The 21,359-nt window shown below is 45.9% G+C and overlaps 1 long non-coding RNA gene across 1 annotated transcript; it reads right to left on the bottom strand.

Annotated features, from left to right (window-relative positions):
- Positions 1–13,708: 13,708 nt before the first annotated feature.
- Positions 13,709–14,202, bottom strand: LOC127912991 (uncharacterized). Its single transcript, XR_008084324.1, has 3 exons — positions 14,140–14,202; positions 13,967–14,031; positions 13,709–13,761 (listed from the first exon to the last, which is right to left on the bottom strand). It is a non-coding gene; the product is annotated as an uncharacterized LOC127912991 (long non-coding RNA).
- Between the last annotated feature and the right edge of the window lie 7,157 nt (positions 14,203–21,359).

Here is a 21,359-nt window from a genome sequence, read left to right as displayed (position 1 = left end):
ATCAAGCCAAACTATTGACCATTTTATTAGTGAATCAAGCCAAACTACTGACTATTTTATTAGTGAATCAAGCCAAACTATTGGCTATTTTATTAGTGAATCAAGCCAAACTATTTACTATTTTATTAGTGAATCAAGCCAAACTACTGACTATTTTATTAGTGAATCAAGCCAAACTATTGACTATTTTATTAGTGAATCAAGCCAAACTATTGGCTATTTTATTAGTGAATCAAGCCAAACTACTGACTATTTTATTAGTGAATCAAGCCAAACTATTGGCTATTTTATTAGTGAATCAAGCCAAACTATTTACTATTTTATTAGTGAATCAAGCCAAACTACTGACTATTTTATTAGTGAATCAAGCCAAACTATTGACTATTTTATTAGTGAATCAAGCCAAACTATTGGCTATTTTATTAGTGAATCAAGCCAAACTATTTACTATTTTATTAGTGAATCAAGCCAAACTACTGACTATTTTATTAGTGAATCAAGTCAAACTATTGGCTATTTTATTAGTGAATCAAGCCAAACTATTTACTATTTTATTAGTGAATCAAGCCAAACTACTGACTATTTTATTGGTGAATCAAGCCAAACTATTGGCTATTTTATTAGTGAATCAAGCCAAACTATTTACTATTTTATTAGTGAATCAAGCCAAACTACTGACTATTTTATTAGTGAATCAAGCCAAACTACTGACTATTTTATTAGTAAATCAAGCCAAACTATTGGCTATTTTATTAGTGAATCAAGCCAAACTATTTACTATTTTATTAGTGAATCAAGCCAAACTACTGACTATTTTATTAGTGAATCAAGCCAAACTATTGGCTATTTTATTAGTGAATCAAGCCAAACTATTTACTATTTTATTAGGAAATCAAGCCAAACTATTGACTATTTTATTAGTGAATCAAGCCAAACTATTGGCTATTTTATTAGTGAATCAAGCCAAACTATTTACTATTTTATTAGTGAATCAAGCCAAACTACTGACTATTTTATTAGTGAATCAAGCCAGACTATTGGCTATTTTATTAGTGAATCAAGCCAAACTATTTACTATTTTATTAGTGAATCAAGCCAAACTACTGACTATTTTATTAGTGAATCAAGCCAAACTATTGGCTATTTTATTAGTGAATCAAGCCAAACTATTTACTATTTTATTAGTGAATCAAGCCAAACTACTGACTATTTTATTAGTGAATCAAGCCAAACTACTGACTATTTTATTAGTGAATCAAGCCAAAGTATTGAGTATTTTATTAGTGAATCAAGCCAAACTACTGACTATTTTATTAGTGAATCAAGCCAAACTATTGACTATTTTATTAGTGAATCAAGCCAAACTATTGGCTATTTTATTAGTGAATCAAGCCAAACTATTGGCTATTTTATTAGTGAATCAAACCAAACTATTGGCTATTTTATTAGTGAATCAAGCCAAACTATTGGCTATTTTATTAGTGAATCAAACCAAACTATTGGCTATTTTATTAGTGAATCAAGCAAAACTATTGGCTATTTTATTAGTGAATCAAGCAAAACTATTGGCTATTTTATTAGTGAATCAAGCCAAACTATTGGCTATTTTATTAGTGAATCAAACCAAACTATTGGCTATTTTATTAGTGAATCAAACCAAACTATTGGCTATTTTATTAGTGAATCAAACCAAACTATTGGCTATTTTATTAGTGAATCAAACCAAACTATTGGCTATTTTATTAGTGAATCAAGCAAAACTATTGGCTATTTTATTAGTGAATCAAGCCAAACTATTGACTATTTTATTAGTGAATCAAGCCAAACTATTGGCTATTTTATTAGTGAATCAAACCAAACTATTGGCTATTTTATTAGTGAATCAAGCCAAACTATTGACTATTTTATTAGTGAATCAAGCCAAACTATTGGCTATTTTATTAGTGAATCAAACCAAACTATTGGCTATTTTATTAGTGAATCAAGCCAAACTATTGACTATTTTATTAGTGAATCAAGCCAAACTACTGACTATTTTATTAGTGAATCAAACCAAACTATTGGCTATTTTATTAGTGAATCAAGCCAAACTATTGACTATTTTATTAGTGAATCAAGCCAAACTACTGACTATTTTATTAGTGAATCAAGCCAAACTACTGACTATTTTATTAGTGAATCAAGCCAAACTATTGACTATATTTTATTAGTGAATCAAGCCAAACTATTGGCTATTTTATTAGTGAATCAAGCCAAACTACTGACTATTTTATTAGTGAATCAAGCCAAACTATTGACTATATTTTATTAGTGAATCAAGCCAAACTATTTACTATTTTATTAGTGAATCAAACCAAACTACTGACCATTTTATTAGTGAATCAAACCAAACTATTTTATGTCAAACTTCATTCAATTTCAGTGGAGCGATTCGTTTTACTGCTGAGACGACAATCTGTTCGTACACTAGACAGATTTATATTTGATTTCCTCAGTGACTAAAGGAGTATAGTTACTGGGAAATGGGACAGACACACAATATTAGTCTATGTACAGTGCATTCGGAAGGTATTCAGACCCCTTGACTTTTTCCACATTTTGTTATGATACAGCCTTATTCAAAAATTGATTAAATTGTTGTTTTTCATCAATCTACACACAATACCCCATAATGACATCGCAATACCCCATAATGACATCACAATACCCCATAATGACATCGCAATACCCCATAATGACATCACAATACCCCATAATGACATCGCAATACCCCATAATGACATCACAATACCCCATAATGACATCGCAATACCCCATAATGACATCGCAATACCCCATAATGACATCACAATACCCCATAATGACATTGCAAAAACAGTCTATTAGAAATGTTTGCAAATTTGAAATATCACATTCACATAAGTATTCAGACCATTTACTCAGTACTTTGTTGAAGCACCTTAGGCAGCGATTACAGCCTTGAGTCTTCTTGGGTATGACGCTACAAGCTTGGCACACCTGTATTTGGGGAGTTTCTCTCATTCTTCTCTGCAGATCCTCTCAATCTCTGTCAGGTTGGATGGGGAGTGTTGCTGCACAGCTATTTTCAGGTCTCTCCAGAGTTGGTTGATCGGGTCCAAGTCCAGTCTCTGGCTGGGCCACTCAAGTACATTCAGAGACTTGTCCCCAAGCCACTCCTGCGTTGTCTAGTCCGTGTGCTTAGGGTCGTTGTTCTGTTGGAAGGTCGCCCCAGTCGGAGATCCTGAGCACACAGGTTTTCATCAAGGATCTCTCTGTACTTTGTCCATTCATCTTTCCCTCGATCCTGACTAGTCTCCCAGTCCCTGCCGCTGAAAAATATCCCTACAGCATGATGCTGCCACCACCATGCTTCACTGTAGGGATGGTGCCAGGTTGTCCTTCAGGAAGGTTCTCCCATCGCCACAGAGGAATTCTGGAGCTCTTGGTTCTTGGTCACCTCCCTGACCAAGGCCCTTCTCCCCCAATTGCTCAGTTTGGCCGGGCGGCCAGCTCTAGGAAGAGTCTTGGTGGTTCCAAACTTCTTCCCATTTAAGAATGATGGAGGCCACAGGTGGAGTCCAATCAAGTTCTATAAACAGCTCAAGGATGATCAATGGAAACAGGATGCACCTGAGGTCAATTTTGAGTCTCATAGCAAAGGGTCTGAATACTTATGTAAATAAGGTATTTCTGTTTTAAATTTTTAATACTTTTGCAAAAATGTCTAAAAACCTATTTTTGCTTTGTCATTAGGGGGTATTGTGATGTCATTATGGGGTATTGTGTTGTCATTAGGGGGTATTGTGATGTCATTATGGGGTATTGTGATGTCATTAGGGGGTATTGTGATGTCATTATGGGGTATTGTATGGAGATTGATGAGGGAAAAAAATGTATTGAATCCATTTTAGGATAATACATATAAAATAAACAGCTCAAGATATAAAAGATAAAATATATAAAATAAACAGCTCAAAATAGCAGCAGATGCTGCAGGGTCAACAAACCGTTCCAGAGGTCAGGCTGATTAGAGACACAATTCTCTGTTTGTCCATGTCTAACCAGCCTGATCACACCTCTGTCTGCCTGTCCGCCTGTCTGTCTGTCTGCCTGCCTGTCTGTCTGTCTGTCTGCCTGCCTGTCTCTCTCCTTGTCTGCCTGTCTGTCTGTCTGTCTGTCTGTCTGTCTGTCTGTCTGTCTGTCTGTCTGTCTGTCTCCCTGTCTGTCTCTCTCCCTCTCTCCCTGTCTGTCTCTCTCCCTCTCTGTCTCCCTGTCTGTCTGATTGAAGCGGGGACTGGCTGACCAGAAGCACCGTGACCAGTGTCAACTCTCCCTGTCTGTCTGTCTCCCTGTCTGTCTGATTGAAGCGTGGACTGGCCGACCAGAAGCACCATGACCAGTGTCAACTCCCCCGCCTGTCTCCTGGCTCGCAACCAGTTCTATAGAAGTAAGGAGAAACTCTATTTTTAAACCTTGACTTTGTAACTTTGTCTCGTCCAACAGCAAATATTGTATTTGGACGGACAACTGGATTGGCGTCTGGGTGATAGTTGATGTGAAAAATGACAGCAGGACACGTGTTAACTTCATGGAGAAGTACTGTCAACCTCTACACTTCTGGACCATAGTGCCAAATACTTAGAATAGGGGGTGTTTTTTTAAAGAAAGGAAACCTCACGTTGGAGCCATGCTGTCAACACCTGGTCAAATGAATACATGACTCGTCTTTTTATTGACTCGAGTCTGTATTTTTTAACAGTAACCTCTGATTCTGAGGATGAACTTCAAAAAACGGAAACAGTTTCAGAGTTGGAGATGATCTCAACCTTTTTGTACCAGGATGTCCCACTGAGGTCAAAATACTTCCTTAGTTTATGTAAACAACAACAACAACAACAACAAAGACGACAAGTAATCATTTGATGATGTAAACAACATTCAAATTCACCCCAAGTATTAACAGCCAGGCTTCGGCCTACAGTACATCCTAATCCCATCCATCCAGCCTCGGTTTACAGTACATCCTAATCCCATCCATCCAGCCTCGGTCTACAGTACATCCTAATCCCATCCATCCAGCCTCGGTCTACAGGACATCCTAATCCCATCCATCCAGCCTCGGTCTACAGTACATCCTAATCCCATCCATCCAGAATCGGTCTACAGTACATCCTAATCCCATCCATCCAGCCTCGGTCTACAGTACATCCTAATCCCATCCATCCAGAATCGGTCTACAGTACATCCTAATCCCATCCATCCAGCCTCGGTCTACAGTACATCCTAATCCCATCCATCCAGAATCGGTCTACAGTACATCCTAATCCCATCCATCCAGCCTCGGTCTACAGTACATCCTAATCCCATCCATCCAGAATCGGTCTACAGTACATCCTAATCCCATCCATCCAGCCTCGGTCTACAGTACATCCAAATCCCATCCATCCAGAATCGGTCTACAGTACATCCTAATCCCATCCATCCAGCCTCGGTCTACAGTACATCCTAATCCCATCCATCCAGTCTCGGTTTACAGTACATCCTAATCCCATCCATTCAGCCTCGGTCTACAGTACATCCTAATCCCATCCATCCAGCCTCGGTCTACAGTACATCCTAATCCCATCCATCCAGCCTAGGTCTACAGTACATCCTAATCCCATCCATCCAGCCTCGGTCTACAGTACATCCTAATCCCATCCATCCAGCCTCTGTCTACAGTACATCCTAATCCCATCCATCCAGCCTCGGTTTACAGTACATCCTAATCCCATCCATCCAGCCTACAGTACATCCTAATCCCATCCATCCAGCCTCGGTCTACAGTACATCCTAATCCCATCCATCCAGCCTCGGTCTACAGTACATCCTAATCCCATCCATCCAGCCTCGGTCTACAGTACATCCTAATCCCATCCATCCAGTCTCAGTTTACAGTACATCCTAATCCCATCCATCCAGCCTCGGTCTACAGTACATCCTAATCCCATCCATCCAGAATCGGTCTACAGTACATCCTAATCCCATCCATTCAGCCTCGGTCTACAGTACATCCTAATCTCATCCATCCAGCCTCGGCCTACAGTACATCCAAATCCCATCCATCCAGCCTCGGTCTACAGTACATCCAAATCCCATCCATCCAGCCTCGGTCTACAGTACATCCAAATCCCATCCATCCAACTTCGGTCTACAGTAAATCCTAATCCCATCCATTCACCCTCGGTCTACAGTACATCCTAATCCCATCCATTCAGCCTCGGTCTACAGTACATCCTAATCCCATCCATTCAGCCTACAGTACATCCTAATCCCATCCATCCAGCCTACAGTACATCCTAATCCCATCCATCCAGCCTCGGTCTACAGTACATCCTAATCCCATCCATCCAGCCTCGGTCTACAGTACATCCTAATCACATCCATCCAGCCTCGGTCTACAGTACATCCTAATCCCATCCATTCAGCCTCGGTCTACAGTACATCCTAATCCCATCCATCCAACCTCGGTCTACAGTACATCCTAATCCCATCCATCCAGCCTCGGTCTACAGTACATCCAAATCTCATCCATCCAGCCTCGGTCTACAGTACATCCTAATCCCATCCATTCAGCCTCGGTCTACAGTACATCCTAATCCCATCCATCCAGCCTCGGCCTACAGTACATCCAAATCCCATCCATCCAGCCTCGGTCTACAGTACATCCTAATCCCATCCATCCAGCCTCGGCCTACAGTACATCCTAATCCCATCCATTCAGCCTCGGTCTACAGTACATCCTAATCCCATCCATCCAGCCTCGGCCTACAGTACATCCAAATCCCATCCATCCAGCCTCGGTCTACAGTACATCCTAATCCCATCCATCCAACCTCGGTCTACAGTACATCCTAATTCCATCCATTCAGCCTCGGTCTACAGTACATCCTAATCCCATCCATCCAGTCTACAGTACATCCTAATCCCATCCATCCAGCCTAGGTCTACAGTACATCCTAATCCCATCCATCCAACCTTGGCCTACAGTACATCCTAATCCCATCCATTCAGCCTACAGTACATCCTACTCCCATCCATCCAGCCTCGGGCTACAGTACATCCTAATCCCATCCATTCAGCCTACAGTACATCCTAATCCCATCCATCCAACCTCGGTCTACAGTACATCCTAATCCCATCCATTCAGCCTACAGTACATCCTAATCCCATCCATCCATCCAGCCTCGGTCTACAGTACATCCTAATCCCATCCAACCTCGGTCTACAGTACATCCTAATCTCATCCATTCAGCCTACAGTACATCCTAATCCCATCCATCCAGCCTAGGTCTACAGTACATCCTAATCCCATCCATCCAGCCTACAGTACATCCTAATCCCATCCATCCAGCCTCGGTCTACAGTACATCCTAATCCCATCCATCCAGCCTCGGTCTACAGTACATCCTAATCCCATCCATCCACCCTCGGTCTACAGTACATCCTAATCCCATCCATCCAGCCTCGGTCTACAGTACATCCTAATCCCATCCATCCAGCCTCGGTCTACAGTACATCCTAATCCCATCCATTCAGCCTCGGTCTACAGTACATCCTAATCCCATCCATCCAGCCTCGGTCTACAGTACATCCTAATCTCATCCATTCAGCCTACAGTACATCCTAATCCCATCCATCCAGCCTCGGTCTACAGTACATCCTAATCCCATCCATCCAGCCTACAGTACATCCTAATCCCATCCATCCAGCCTCAGTCTACAGTACATCCTAATCCCATCCATCCAGCCTCGGTCTACAGTACATCCTAATCCCATCCATCCACCCTCGGTCTACAGTACATCCTAATCCCATCCATCCAGCCTCGGTCTACAGTACATCCTAATCCCATCCATCCAGCCTCGGTCTACAGTACATCCTAATCCCATCCATTCAGCCTCGGTCTACAGTACATCCTAATCCCATCCATCCAGCCTCGGTCTACAGTACATCCTAATCCCATCCATCCAGCCTACAGTACATCCTAATCCCATCCATCCAGCCTCGGTCTACAGTACATCCTAATCCCATCCATCCAGCCTCGGTCTACAGTACATCCTAATCCCATCCATCCAGCCTCGGTCTACAGTACATCCTAATCCCATCCATCCAGCCTCGGTCTACAGTACATCCTAATCCCATCCATTCAGCCTCGGTCTACAGTACATCCTAATCCCATCCATCCAGCCTCGGTCTACAGTACATCCTAATCCCATCCATCCAGCCTACAGTACATCCTAATCCCATCCATCCAGCCTACAGTACATCCTAATCCCATCCATCCAGCCTCGGCCTACAGTACATATGAACGCCAAACAACAACGTTTCTGCTGTAAACTGAAGGTAATGAACCATGAGGACGTATGGAATAAAATCCTTAACAGGCTTTGTACAGAAATAAAAACCTGCCTCTTGTTTTTCCTTCATAGAAGCACCAAAACATTTTGGTGTGTATGAGGCTGGAATCTGTGCTACGAGCCAATCGCGCCAGCCTGAAAGGATTCACTACAGATTTCAAATCAGACACGTCAGTCTCAATGAGAACAAGACTGGTTTAGTGACAGTCCCTCACGTGCAGATAGACAGACTTAGCATTGGCAACCCCAAAAAATGTGATAAAATACCTGGTTTTATTTCACTCTCCTCTCCTCCATAGACACAAGAAGGCCTGCAGACAGTACAACACCTACTACAGTCTACAGCCTCGCCGATTGGTCGACGATAGCACCCAAACAAAGACACGTAACTGTGTGGATGTCCAAGTCCACACAGCCAGGTGACTGGATCATTCTATTCTCCATACTTATCCTTTAAATGGTGATGATGATGTTGGGTTAATTTGATTTAAAAAATAAAATTTAAAAAAAGAATGACTTGAAAGAATGAATTGAACAACCCCAGTGGTTCAATTGGACTGGTACTGTCTGTCTGTCTGTCTGTCTGTCTGTCTGTCTGTCTGTCTGTCTGTCTGTCTGTCTGTCTGTCTGTCTGTCTGTCTGTCTGTCTGTCTGTCTGCATCAGTCTGTCTGTCTGTCTGTCTGTCTGTCTGTCTGTCTGTCTGTCTGCCTGTCTGTCTGTCTGTCTGTCTGTCTGCCTGTCTGTCTGTCTGTCTGTCTGTCTGTCTGTCTGCCTGTCTCCCTGTCTGTCTGTCTGTCTCCCTGTCTGTCTGTCTGTCTGTCTGTCTGTCTGTCTGTCTGTCTGTCTGTCTGCATCAGTCTGTCTGTCTCCCTGTCTGTCTGTCTGTCTGTCTGTCTGTCTGTCTCCCTGTCTGTCTGTCTGTCTGTCTGTCTGTCTCCCTGTCTGTCTGTCTGTCTGTCTGTCTGTCTGTCTGTCTGTCTGTCTGTCTGTCTGTCTGTCTGTCTGTCTGTCTGTCTGTCTGTCTGTCTGTCTGTCTGTCTGTCTTTCTCTCTCCCTGTCTGTCTCTCTCCCTCTGTCCCGTACAGAGTATTGGCACCTCAAATGTTCTGCTTCTTGAGCACCGGCACCGTCTTGTAGAAGTACCGTAACATTACAATTAGTAACAGTACCGTAACATTACAATTAGTAACAGTACCGTAACATTACAATTAGTAACAGTACTGTAACATTATAATTAGTAACAGTACAATTAGTAACAGTACCGTAACATTACAATTAGTAACAGTACTGTAACATTATAATTAGTAACATTATAATTAGTAACAGTACCGTAACATTACAATTAGTAACAGTACCGTAACATTACAATTAGTAACAGTACCGTAACATTACAATTAGTAACAGTACCGTAACATTACAATTAGTAACAGTACTGTAACATTATAATTAGTAACAGTACCGTAACATTACAATTAGTAACAGTACCGTAACATTACAATTAGTAACAGTACCGTAACATTACAATTAGTAACAGTACTGTAACATTATAATTAGTAACAGTACCGTAACATTACAATTAGTAACAGTACTGTAACATTACAATTAGTAACAGTACCGTAACATTACAATTAGTAACAGTACCGTAACATTACAATTAGTAACAGTACCGTAACATTACAATTAGTAACAGTACCGTAACATTACAATTAGTAACAGTACCGTAACATTACAATTAGTAACAGTACCGTAACATTACAATTAGTAACAGTACTGTAACATTACAATTAGAAACAGTACATTACATAACATTACAATTAGTAATTGTATATTTTAATTCTTAGGGACCCATTTTTTTTCTTAAATTTTTGCCTAAAATGACATCCAAATCTAACTGCCTGTAGCTCAGGCCCTGAAGCAAGGATATGCATATTCTTGGTCCATTTGAAAGGAAACATTTTGAAGTTTGTGGAAATGTGAATTGTATGTAGGAGAATATAACACAATAGATCTGGTAGAAGAAAATAAAAAAATATATATATTTTTTAAATGGTATTGTTTTTCTATCCCCATCTTTGAAATGCAACAGGTGGCTAGAAGGTCCCACTTCTAGCCATCACTCTGGTTGTAATTTCGATGGTGTCCACAAGAGGGCAGCAGTGTATGTCCAAAGCCATCTAGCCATGGGACGGCAGGGTAGCCTTGTGGTTAGAGCGTCGGACTCGTAACCGGAAGGTTGCAAGATCGAATCCCCGAGCTGACAAGGTCTGACCCCTGAACAAGGCAGTTAACCCACTCTCCCTAGGCCGTCATTGAAAATAAGAATTTGTTCTTAACTGACTTGCCTAGTTAAATAAAGGTAAAAATAAATTAAATCACTCTGGTTGTAATTCCGGTGGTGTCCACGAGATGGCGGCAGTGTATGTCCAACGTTTCAGACTGATAACATGAATAATGAGCAAGCTACATGACATTTAGTGTGAAGTCACCCAGGTGTCCTTCACGATTTGACCAAATGTACATTTACATTTTTCTGCAAGAATATCATTAAATCTGTATACATGGACTTTGATTTAGCTTTTCCAGTATTAGTATCCATATTGTAAGTTCAACATTTGCAAAACACACAGTTTTCATAACTTCATAACTCACAGAGGTGCGCAACGCGCTCCGCCATATTCTCGCAATTTCTGTCCAAAAGTTAAAGGCTTGTTGCGCACAAGGTTAGCAGCAAAATTGCTGTGAAGCCCAGCTCATTGGCTATCTAGCTAGCTTCATTTGACCCCGATTGGTGCTTATTTGACAAAGTTACAGTCAACCAAGTGAAGACCGCCCGTGTCATCGGCGCGCAATGAAGGTGCCGCTCTCTGACCAAATTTGGTGTCCTATAGGATATACTACACCCCTAATGATGTAGTGAAGTCTGGTTACGTTCTAGGATCTCTGATATGGTGTCCTATAGGATATACTACACCCCTAATGATGTCGTGAAGTCTGGTTACGTTCTAGGATCTCTGATATGGTGTCCTATAGGATATACTACACCCCTAATGATGTAGTGAAGTCTGGTTACGTTCTAGGATCTCTGATATGGTGTCCTATAGGATATACTACACCCCTAAAGATAGAGTGAATTCTGGTTACGTTCTAGGATCTCTGATATGGTGTCCTATAGGATATACTACACCCCTAATGATAGAGTGAAGTCTGGTTACGTTCTAGGATCTCTGATATGGTGTCCTATAGGATATACTACACCCCTAATGATATAGTGAATTCTGGTTACGTTCTAGGATCTCTGATATGGTGTCCTATAGGATATACTACACCCCTAATGATAGAGTGAAGTCTGGTTACGTTCTAGGATCTCTGATATGGTGTCCTATAGGATATACTACACCCCTAATGATATAGTGAAGTCTGGTTACGTTCTAGGATCTCTGATATGGTGTCCTATAGGATATACTACACCCCTAATGATATAGTTAAGTCTGGTTATGTTCTAGGATCTCTGAGGAATAAATACAAAGGTGATTTGACTGGTTGAAACAACGTTTAGGGTTTCTTTCTTTGCAAATTGAACGAGTGGAAATACAAAATCGATTGTGCGTGCTATATGGACCTTTTTAGGATATGAAAAAGGATTTTCTATAACAAAACGGCCCTTCATGTTATCTCTGGGACCCTTGGGATGATAAATCAGAGCAAGATTGCAGAATGTAAGAACACATTTCAGCGATAGAGGTGAATGTATCAAACCTGTCACGATGAAAAAAAGTTTGTTGTTAAGAGCTCTCCTCAAACAATAGCATGGCATTTTGTCACAGTAATAGCTACTGTAAATTGGACAACGCAGTTAGATTAACAATAATTAAATCTTTCGGCCGATATAAGACACTATATGTACCGACATTTGTTGTTTCTCTAAAAATCTGCGATCTTGACACATGGCGCTCCATGATTTACAACTGTCCCGTTGACAGGACGCCTGTCCCTAATTAACATTCCACTTCAAGCACTGACATCACTCAAATGTAATGCAACCTGTGGTAACACTTGACTTTAGAGCCTGCAGGTATACCTATATAACACAACCTTCTTTAACCTTCCTCCCCACCCCTTCATATCTCCAGGATTCCCAGGAGCAGGGGGGATATCGAGAGGATGGCGGGTCAGTGTGGTTTTGGGGAGCTCCACGCCCCGTACGGCCCACATCAAGCGCCCCAGCCCGGCCTACAGAGCTGTCAAGTAGAGACACACCGTCACCAATCAGCAGGTTGAAACACACAGAGGAAGACGAGGGAGAAAGACATCTTCCTCTCTGTTCTGTCCTCTCAGCACAGAAATATGGACTTGATCAAGCCAGTCAGTGCTGAACATGTCTTCTATATTGCTCTGGTCTCTACTCCTGTTTTAGGAGACAGAAGGAAGGGCCAGACAGAGAAGACATTTCTGTGAGCGCTCTCTAAAACAGACTATATTATTCAACACCATCACACACAGCCCAGTAACACCCCCTCCGCCACCTCCCCTCTTTTTTTGTATTTATTTAACCTTTATTTAACTAGGCAAGTCAGTTAAGAACCAATTCTTATTTACAATGATGGCCTACAAATAGGCAAAAGGCCTCCTGCAGGAACCCCTCTCCCTCCCTCACTCCCTCTCTTCCCCCAACCCCTCTCCCTCCCTCACTCCCTCTCTTCCCCTAACCCCTCTCCCTCCCTCTCACTCAACCCCTCTCCCTCCCTTCTCTTTTCAACCCTCTCCTCCCTTCACCCTCTCCCTCCCTCACTCCCTCTCTTCCCCTAACCCCTCTCCCTCCCTCCCTCCTCCCTTCACCCTTCCCTTTTGAATTTCCTCCTCCCTTCTTTTCATAACTGGGCCACAGCCTGTCCTCCTCTCCTCCTGGCCACAGCCCGTCCTCCTCTCCACCTGGCCACAGCCCGTCCTCCTCTCCACCTGGCCACAGCCCGTCCTCCTCTCCACCTGGCCACAGCCCGTCCTCCTCTCCACCTGGCCACAGCCCGTCCTCCTCTTCACCTGGCCACAGCCCGTCCTCCTCTCCACCTGGCCACAGCCCGTCCTCCTCTCCACCTGGCCACAGCCCGTCCTCCTCTCCACCTGGCCACAGCCCGTCCTCCTCTCCACCTGGCCACAGCCCGTCCTCCTCTCCACCTGGCCACAGCCCGTCCTCCCCCACCTGGCCACAGCCTGTCCTCCCCCCTGGCCACAGCCTGTCCCCCCACCTGGCCACAGCCTGTCCCCCCACCTGGCCACAGCCTGTCCCCCCACCTGGCCACAGCCTGTCCTCCTCTCCACCTGGCCACAACCTGTCCTCCTCTCCACCTGGCCACAGCCTGTCCTCTCCACCTGGCCACAGCCTGTCCTCCTCCCTACCTGGCCACAGCCTGTCCTCCTCCCTACCTGGCCACAGCCTGTCCTCCCCCCACCTGGCCACAGCCTGTCCTCCCCCCACCTGGCCACAGCCTGTCCTCCCCCCACCTGGCCACAGCCTGTCCCCCCAACCTGGCCACAGCCTGTCCTCCCCCACCTGGCCACAGCCTGTCCTCCTCTCCACCTGGCCACAGCCTGTCCTCCTCTCCACCTGGCCACAGCCTGTTCTCCTCTCCACCTGGCCACAGCCTGTCCTCCTCTCCACCTGGCCACAGCCTGTCCTCCTCTCTACCTGGCCACAGCCTGTCCTCCTCTCCACCTGGCCACAACCTGTCCTCCTCTCCACCTGGCCACAGCCTGTCCTCCTCTCCACCTGGCCACAGCCTGTCCTCCTCTCTACCTCAACAGGCTCAAGAATAAACAGATCTATAACCAACAGGCTCAATAATAAACAGATCTATAACCAACAGGCTCTAGAATAAACAGAATAATAACCAACAGGCTCTAGAATAAACAGATCTATAACCAACAGGCTCTAGAATAAACAGATCTATAACCAACCGGCTCTAGAATAAACTGAATAATAATCAACAGGCTCTAGAATAAACTGAATAATAACCAACAGGCTCTAGAGTATACAGATCTATAACCAACAGGCTCTAGAATACACTGATCTATAACCAACAGGCTCTAGAATACACTGATCTATAACCAACAGGCTCTAGAATACACTGATCTATAATCAACAGGCTCTTGGATACACTGATCTATAACCAACAGGTTCTAGAATACACTGATCTATAACCAACAGGTTCTAGAATAAACTAATCTATAACCAACAGGTTCTAGAATAAACTGATCTATAACCAACAGGCTCTAGAATACACTGATCTATAACCAACAGGTTCTAGAATACACTGATCTATAACCAACAGGTTCTAGAATACACTGATCTTGGTGTTCTCTGGCAAATGCCAAACGTCCTGCACGGTGTTGGGCTGTAAGCACAACCCCCACCTGTGGACGTCGGGCCCTCATACCACCCTCATGGAGTCTGTTTCTGACCGTTTGAGCAGACACATGCACATTTGTGGCCTGCTGGAGGTCATTTTGCAGGGCTCTGGCAGTGCTCCTCCTGCTCCTCCTTGCACAAAGGCGGAGGTAGCGGTCCTGCTGCTGGGTTGTTGCCCTCCTACGGCCTCCCCCACGTCTCCTGATGTACTGGCCTGTCTCCTGGTAGCGCCTCCATGCTCTGGACACTACGCTGACAGACACAGCAAGCCTTCTTGCCACAGCTCGCATTGATGTGCCATCCTGGATGAGCTGCACTACCTGAGCCACTTGTGTGGGTTGTAGACTCCGTCTCATGCTACCACTAGAGTGAAAGCAGCGTCAGCATTCAAAAGTGACCAAAACATCAGCCAGGAAGCATAGGAACTGAGAAGTGGTCTGTGGTCACCACCTGCAGAATCACTCCTTTATTGGGGGTATCTTGCTAATTGCCTATAATTTCCACCTGTTGTCTATTCCATTTGCACAACAGCATGTGAAATGTATTGTCATTCAGTGTTGCTTCCTAAGTGGAAAGTTTGATTTCACAGAAGTGTGATTGACTTGGAATTACATTGTGTTGTTTAAGTGTTCCCTTAATTTTTTTGAGCAATATATATATATATATATATATAGATATAGATTCGATATGGAATCTATAGAACCTATCGAATCTATATACAGTTGAAGTCAGAAGTTTACACACACACTTACGTTGAAGTCATTAAAACTTGTTTTTCAACCCCTCCACAAATTTCTTGTTAACAAACTATAGTTTTGGCAAGTCGGTTAGGACATCTACTTGGTGCATGACACAAGTAATTTTTCCAACTATCGTTTAGACAGATTATTTCACTTATAATTCACTGCATCACAATTCCAGTGGGTCAGAAGTTTACATACAAAGTTGACTGGAAAATTCCAGAAAATTATGTCATGTCAATTAGCCTATCAGGAGCTTCTAAAGCCATCATTTGAGTCAATTGGAGGTGTACCTGTAATGTATTTCAAGGCCTACATTCAAACTCAGTGCCTCTTTGCTTGACATCATGAGGAAATCAAAAGAAATCAGCCAAAACCCCAGAAAAACATTGTAGACCTCCACAAGTCTGGTTCATCTTTGGGAGCAATTTCCAAACGCCCGAAGGTACCACGTTCATCTGTACAAACAATAGTACGCAAATATATACACCATGGAACCACGCAGCCGCCATACCGCTCAGGAAGGAGACACGTTCTGTCTCCTAGAGATGAACGTGGTGCGAAAAGTGCAAATCAATCCCAGAACAGCAAAGGACCTTGTGAAGATGCTGGAGGAAACAGGTACAAAAGTATCTATATCCACAGTAAAACGAGTCCTATATCGACATAACCTGAAAGGCAGCTCAACAAGGAAGAAGCCACTGCTCCAAAACCGCCATAAAAAGCCAGACTACGGTTTGCAACTGCACATGGGGACAAATATCGTACTTTTTGGAGAAATGTCCTCTGACATGAAACAAAAATAGAACTGTTTGGCCATAATGACCATTGTTATGTTTGGAGGAAAAAGGGGAGGCTTGCAAGCCAAAGAACATCATCCCAACCATGAAGCACAGGGGTGGCAGCATCATGTTGTGGGGGTGATTTGCTGCAGGAGGGACTGGTGCACTTCACAAAATAGATGCCATCATGAGGTAGGAGAATTATGTGGATATATTGAAGCAACATCTCAAGACATCAGTCAGGAAGTTAAAGCTTGGTCACAAATGGGTCTTCCAAATGGACAATGACCCCAAGCGTATTTCTAAAGTTGTGGCAAAATGGCTTTAAGGACAACAAAGTTGAGGTATTGGAGTGGCCATCACAACGCCCTGACCTCAATCCTTTTGAAAAATATTATTATATTATTATTATTATTAAATCTGTGGGCAGAACTGAAAAAGCGTGTGTGAGCAAGGAGGCCTGCACGGCCTGCACCTTCTACCAGCTCTGTCAGGAGGAATGGGCCAAAATTCACCCAATTTATTGTGGAAGGCTACCCGTAACCAAATACTAATTGACTGTATGCAAACTTCTGAACCACTGGGAATGTGATGAAAGAAATAAAAGCTGAAATAAATCACTATTATTCCGACATTTCACATTCTTATAACAGTGGTGATCCTAACTGACCTAAGACAGGGAATTTTTATTAGGATTAAATGTCAGGAATTGTGAAAAACTCAGTTTAAATGTATTTGGCTAAGGTGTATGTAAACTTGACTTCAACTGTATGTATACTATAGCTAAGTAATAAGTGTACGTTGTGTAGTTGCCCATGTGCCTCTAATAATCTGGTCCCTTTCTCCTTCATAACTTTAGCCTACTGTTTTGGTTTGGTGCACATTTAGCCTACAAGCCTGTTTATAAGAAACGTAAATCATTGACAATTGTAAGAGCTTTCATTGGTCTCCTTAAATTCTCCCTTAATTTATCCTATGGTTCTGACTTGGTGTACAGGGAGAACACCAAGAATGGCCCATGTTCTGAATTCTGTCACTGTACATTTCAAAAGGGCTGAACAGATAGTTGACTACATCCATTTTAGCTCGCTCATTTTAGTAATAAAAATGACAGATTTCCTCATCATTGTTCCCTTATGCCAGAGTATGCATGTAACTGGTGTGAAATGGCTAGCTAGTTAGCGGGGTGCACGCTAATAGCGTGTCAATCGGGTGACGTCACTCGCTCCAAGACCTTGAAGTAATTGTTCCCCTTGCTCTGCAAGGGCCGTGGCTTTTGTGGAGCGATGCTTCGAGGGTGGCTGTTGTCGATGTGTGCAGAGGGTCCCTGGTTCGAGCCCAGGTAGGGACGGAAGCAAAACTGTTACATGTACAGCTTAAATTGTTAGAAACCACATTTGTTTAAGTAAGTCTGACATGTTAGCTTTATTTGAAATAAGGCAGTAAAACGAGGCTGAATAAACTGTTTCGCTGCCAGACAAGGCTCAGCTGACAGCCAGGTGAGGATTCACGCCACGAAGCTGAAAGGAAACCCTTGCTGCTGGGACAGCTTTATGTAGGCCCTAACAGTTTGTGGGAACCGATATAGTGTTGGGACAGCTTTATGTGGGCCCTAACAGTTTGTGGGAACCGATATAGTGTTGGGACAGCTTTATGTAGGCCCTAACAGTTTGTGGGAACCGTTATAGTGTTGGGACAGCTTTATGTAGGCCCTAACAGTTTGTGGGAACCGTTATAGTATTGGGACAGCTTTATGTGGGCCCTAACAGTTTGTGGGAACCGTTATAGTGCAATTAATGTATTGTTTAGTGGCATGCATAATGACAAGTGGATTTTGCATTCAAAACACGGGAAATAGACGGCTGACAAATGACCAATCCTCAGGTGGACGATTCGTGCACTTCGCTAATTCAAGATAACTGCCCGTTACAAATCTGCTGTGCTGGCTCTACGCAGTCACCTCACAAGGTACAATTCTCAATAGTGGTAAAGTCTCACATAGCGATTGGCTGTACGGTCCAAGGACGTCAGGCTACTTATTAAGGGAACGTCCAAAAAGGCCGCAGCATGGCAGGAATGGACTGCATAGTGACGGCCCGGTCGGTAGCGGACTGCATAGTGACGGCCCGGTCGGTAGCGGACTGCATAGTGACGGCCCGGTCGGTAGCGGACTGCATAGTGACGGCCCGGTCGGTAGCGGACTGCATAGTGACGGCCCGGTCGGTAGCGGACTGCATAGTGACGGCCCGGTCGGTAGCGGACTGCATAGTGACGGCCCGGTCGGTAGCGGACTGCATAGTGACGGCCCGGTCGGTAGCGGACTGCATAGTGACGGCCCGGTCGGTAGCGGACTGCATAGTGACGGCCCGGTCGGTAGCGGACTGCATAGTGACGGCCCGGTCGGTAGCGGACTGCATAGTGACGGCCCGGTCGGTAGCGGACTGCATAGTGACGGCCCGGTCGGTAGCGGACTGCATAGTGACGGCCCGGTCGGTAGCGGACTGCATAGTGACGGCCCGGTCGGTAGCGGACTGCATAGTGACGGCCCGGTCGGTAGCGGACTGCATAGTGACGGCCCGGTCGGTAGCGGACTGCATAGTGACGGCCCGGTCGGTAGCGGACTGCATAGTGACGGCCCGGTCGGTAGCAGACTGCATAGTGACGGCCCGGTCGGTAGCAGACTGCATAGTGACGGCCCGGTCGGTAGCAGACTGCATAGTGACGGCCCGGTCGGTAGCAGACTGCATAGTGACGGCCCGGTCGGTAGCAGACTGCATAGTGACGGCCCGGTCGGTAGCGGACTGCATAGTGACGGCCCGGTCGGTAGCAGACTGCATAGTGACGGCCCGGTCGGTAGCGGACTGCATAGTGACGGCCCGGTCGGTAGCGGACTGCATAGTGACGGCCCGGTCGGTAGCGGACTGCATAGTGACGGCCCGGTCGGTAGCGGACTGCATAGTGACGGCCCGGTCGGTAGCGGACTGCATAGTGACGGCCCGGTCGGTAGCGGACTGCATAGTGACGGCCCGGTCGGTAGCGGACTGCATAGTGACGGCCCGGTCGGTAGCGGACGGCCCGGTCGGTAGCAGACTGCATAGTGACGGCCCGGTCGGTTGCAGACTGCATAGTGACGGCCCGGTCGGTAGCAGACTGCATAGTGACGGCCCGGTCGGTAGCAGACTGCATAGTGACGGCCCGGTCGGTAGCAGACTGCATAGTGACGGCCCGGTCGGTAGCAGACTGCATAGTGACGGCCCGGTCGGTAGCAGACTGCATAGTGACGGCCCGGTCGGTAGCAGACTGCATAGTGACGGCCCGGTCGGTAGCAGACTGCATAGTGACGGCCCGGTCGGTAACAGACTGCATAGTGACGGCCCGGTCGGTAGCAGACTGCATAGTGACGGCCCGGTCGGTAGCGGACTGCATAGTGACGGCCCGGTCGGTAGCGGACTGCATAGTGACGGCCCGGTCGGTAGCGGACTGCATAGTGACGGCCCGGTCGGTAGCGGACTGCATAGTGACGGCCCGGTCGGTAGCGGACTGCATAGTGACGGCCCGGTCGGTAGCGGACTGCATAGTGACGGCCCGGTCGGTAGCAGACTGCATAGTGACGGCCCGGTCGGTAGCAGACTGCATAGTGACGGCCCGGTCGGTAGCAGACTGCATAGTGACGGCCCGGTCGGTAGCAGACTGCATAGTGACGGCCCGGTCGGTAGCAGACTGCATAGTGACGGCCCGGTCGGTAGCAGACTGCATAGTGACGGCCCGGTCGGTAGCAGACTGCATAGTGACGGCCCGGTCGGTAGCAGACTGCATAGTGACGGCCCGGTCGGTAGCAGACTGCATAGTGACGGCCCGGTCGGTAGCAGACTGCATAGTGACGGCCCGGTCGGTAGCAGACTGCATAGTGACGGCCCGGTCGGTAGCAGACTGCATAGTGACGGCCCGGTCGGTAGCAGACTGCATAGTGACGGCCCGGTCGGTAGCAGACTGCATAGTGACGGCCCGGTCGGTAGCAGACTGCATAGTGACGGCCCGGTCGGTAGCAGACTGCATAGTGACGGCCCGGTCGGTAACAGACTGCATAGTGACGGCCCGGTCGGTAGCGGACTGCATAGTGACGGCCCGGTCGGTAGCGGACTGCATAGTGACGGCCCGGTCGGTAGCGGACTGCATAGTGACGGCCCGGTCGGTAGCGGACTGCATAGTGACGGCCCGGTCGGTAGCGGACTGCATAGTGACGGCCCGGTCGGTAGCGGACTGCATAGTGACGGCCCGGTCGGTAGCGGACTGCATAGTGACGGCCCGGTCGGTAGCGGACTGCATAGTGACGGCCCGGTCGGTAGCAGACTGCATAGTGACGGCCCGGTCGGTAGCAGACTGCATAGTGACGGCCCGGTCGGTAGCAGACTGCATAGTGACGGCCCGGTCGGTAGCAGACTGCATAGTGACGGCCCGGTCGGTAGCAGACTGCATAGTGACGGCCCGGTCGGTAGCAGACTGCATAGTGACGGCCCGGTCGGTAGCAGACTGCATAGTGACGGCCCGGTCGGTAGCAGACTGCATAGTGACGGCCCGGTCGGTAGCAGACTGCATAGTGACGGCCCGGTCGGTAGCAGACTGCATAGTGACGGCCCGGTCGGTAGCAGACTGCATAGTGACGGCCCGGTCGGTAGCAGACTGCATAGTGACGGCCCGGTCGGTAGCAGACTGCATAGTGACGGCCCGGTCGGTAGCAGACTGCATAGTGACGGCCCGGTCGGTAGCAGACTGCATAGTGACGGCCCGGTCGGTATTTCAGCAGGAAAGAGTAGGCCATTGAGTGCCGTGTTAAAATTGACGTTGTGCTCGTCATACACAGACAGTTTCCTGTATTTCAAAAGCGATAAATTCCATTGACAGTAACAAAGTCAGGCTGCTTGACTACCTGTACTGAGCATCTGGAAGTCACAGCGTGACCAAATGGACAAGATAACAGAAGTTGTATGTGTGCGCCAAGTACAAAAAAAATATATA

This window comes from Oncorhynchus keta, chromosome 28 (genome assembly GCF_023373465.1).
Source record: "Oncorhynchus keta strain PuntledgeMale-10-30-2019 chromosome 28, Oket_V2, whole genome shotgun sequence".
Classification (NCBI taxonomy): domain Eukaryota; kingdom Metazoa; phylum Chordata; class Actinopteri; order Salmoniformes; family Salmonidae; genus Oncorhynchus; species Oncorhynchus keta.
The sequence above is the reverse complement of the archived record's forward strand: the minus strand, read 5'-3'. Positions and strand labels throughout refer to the sequence as shown.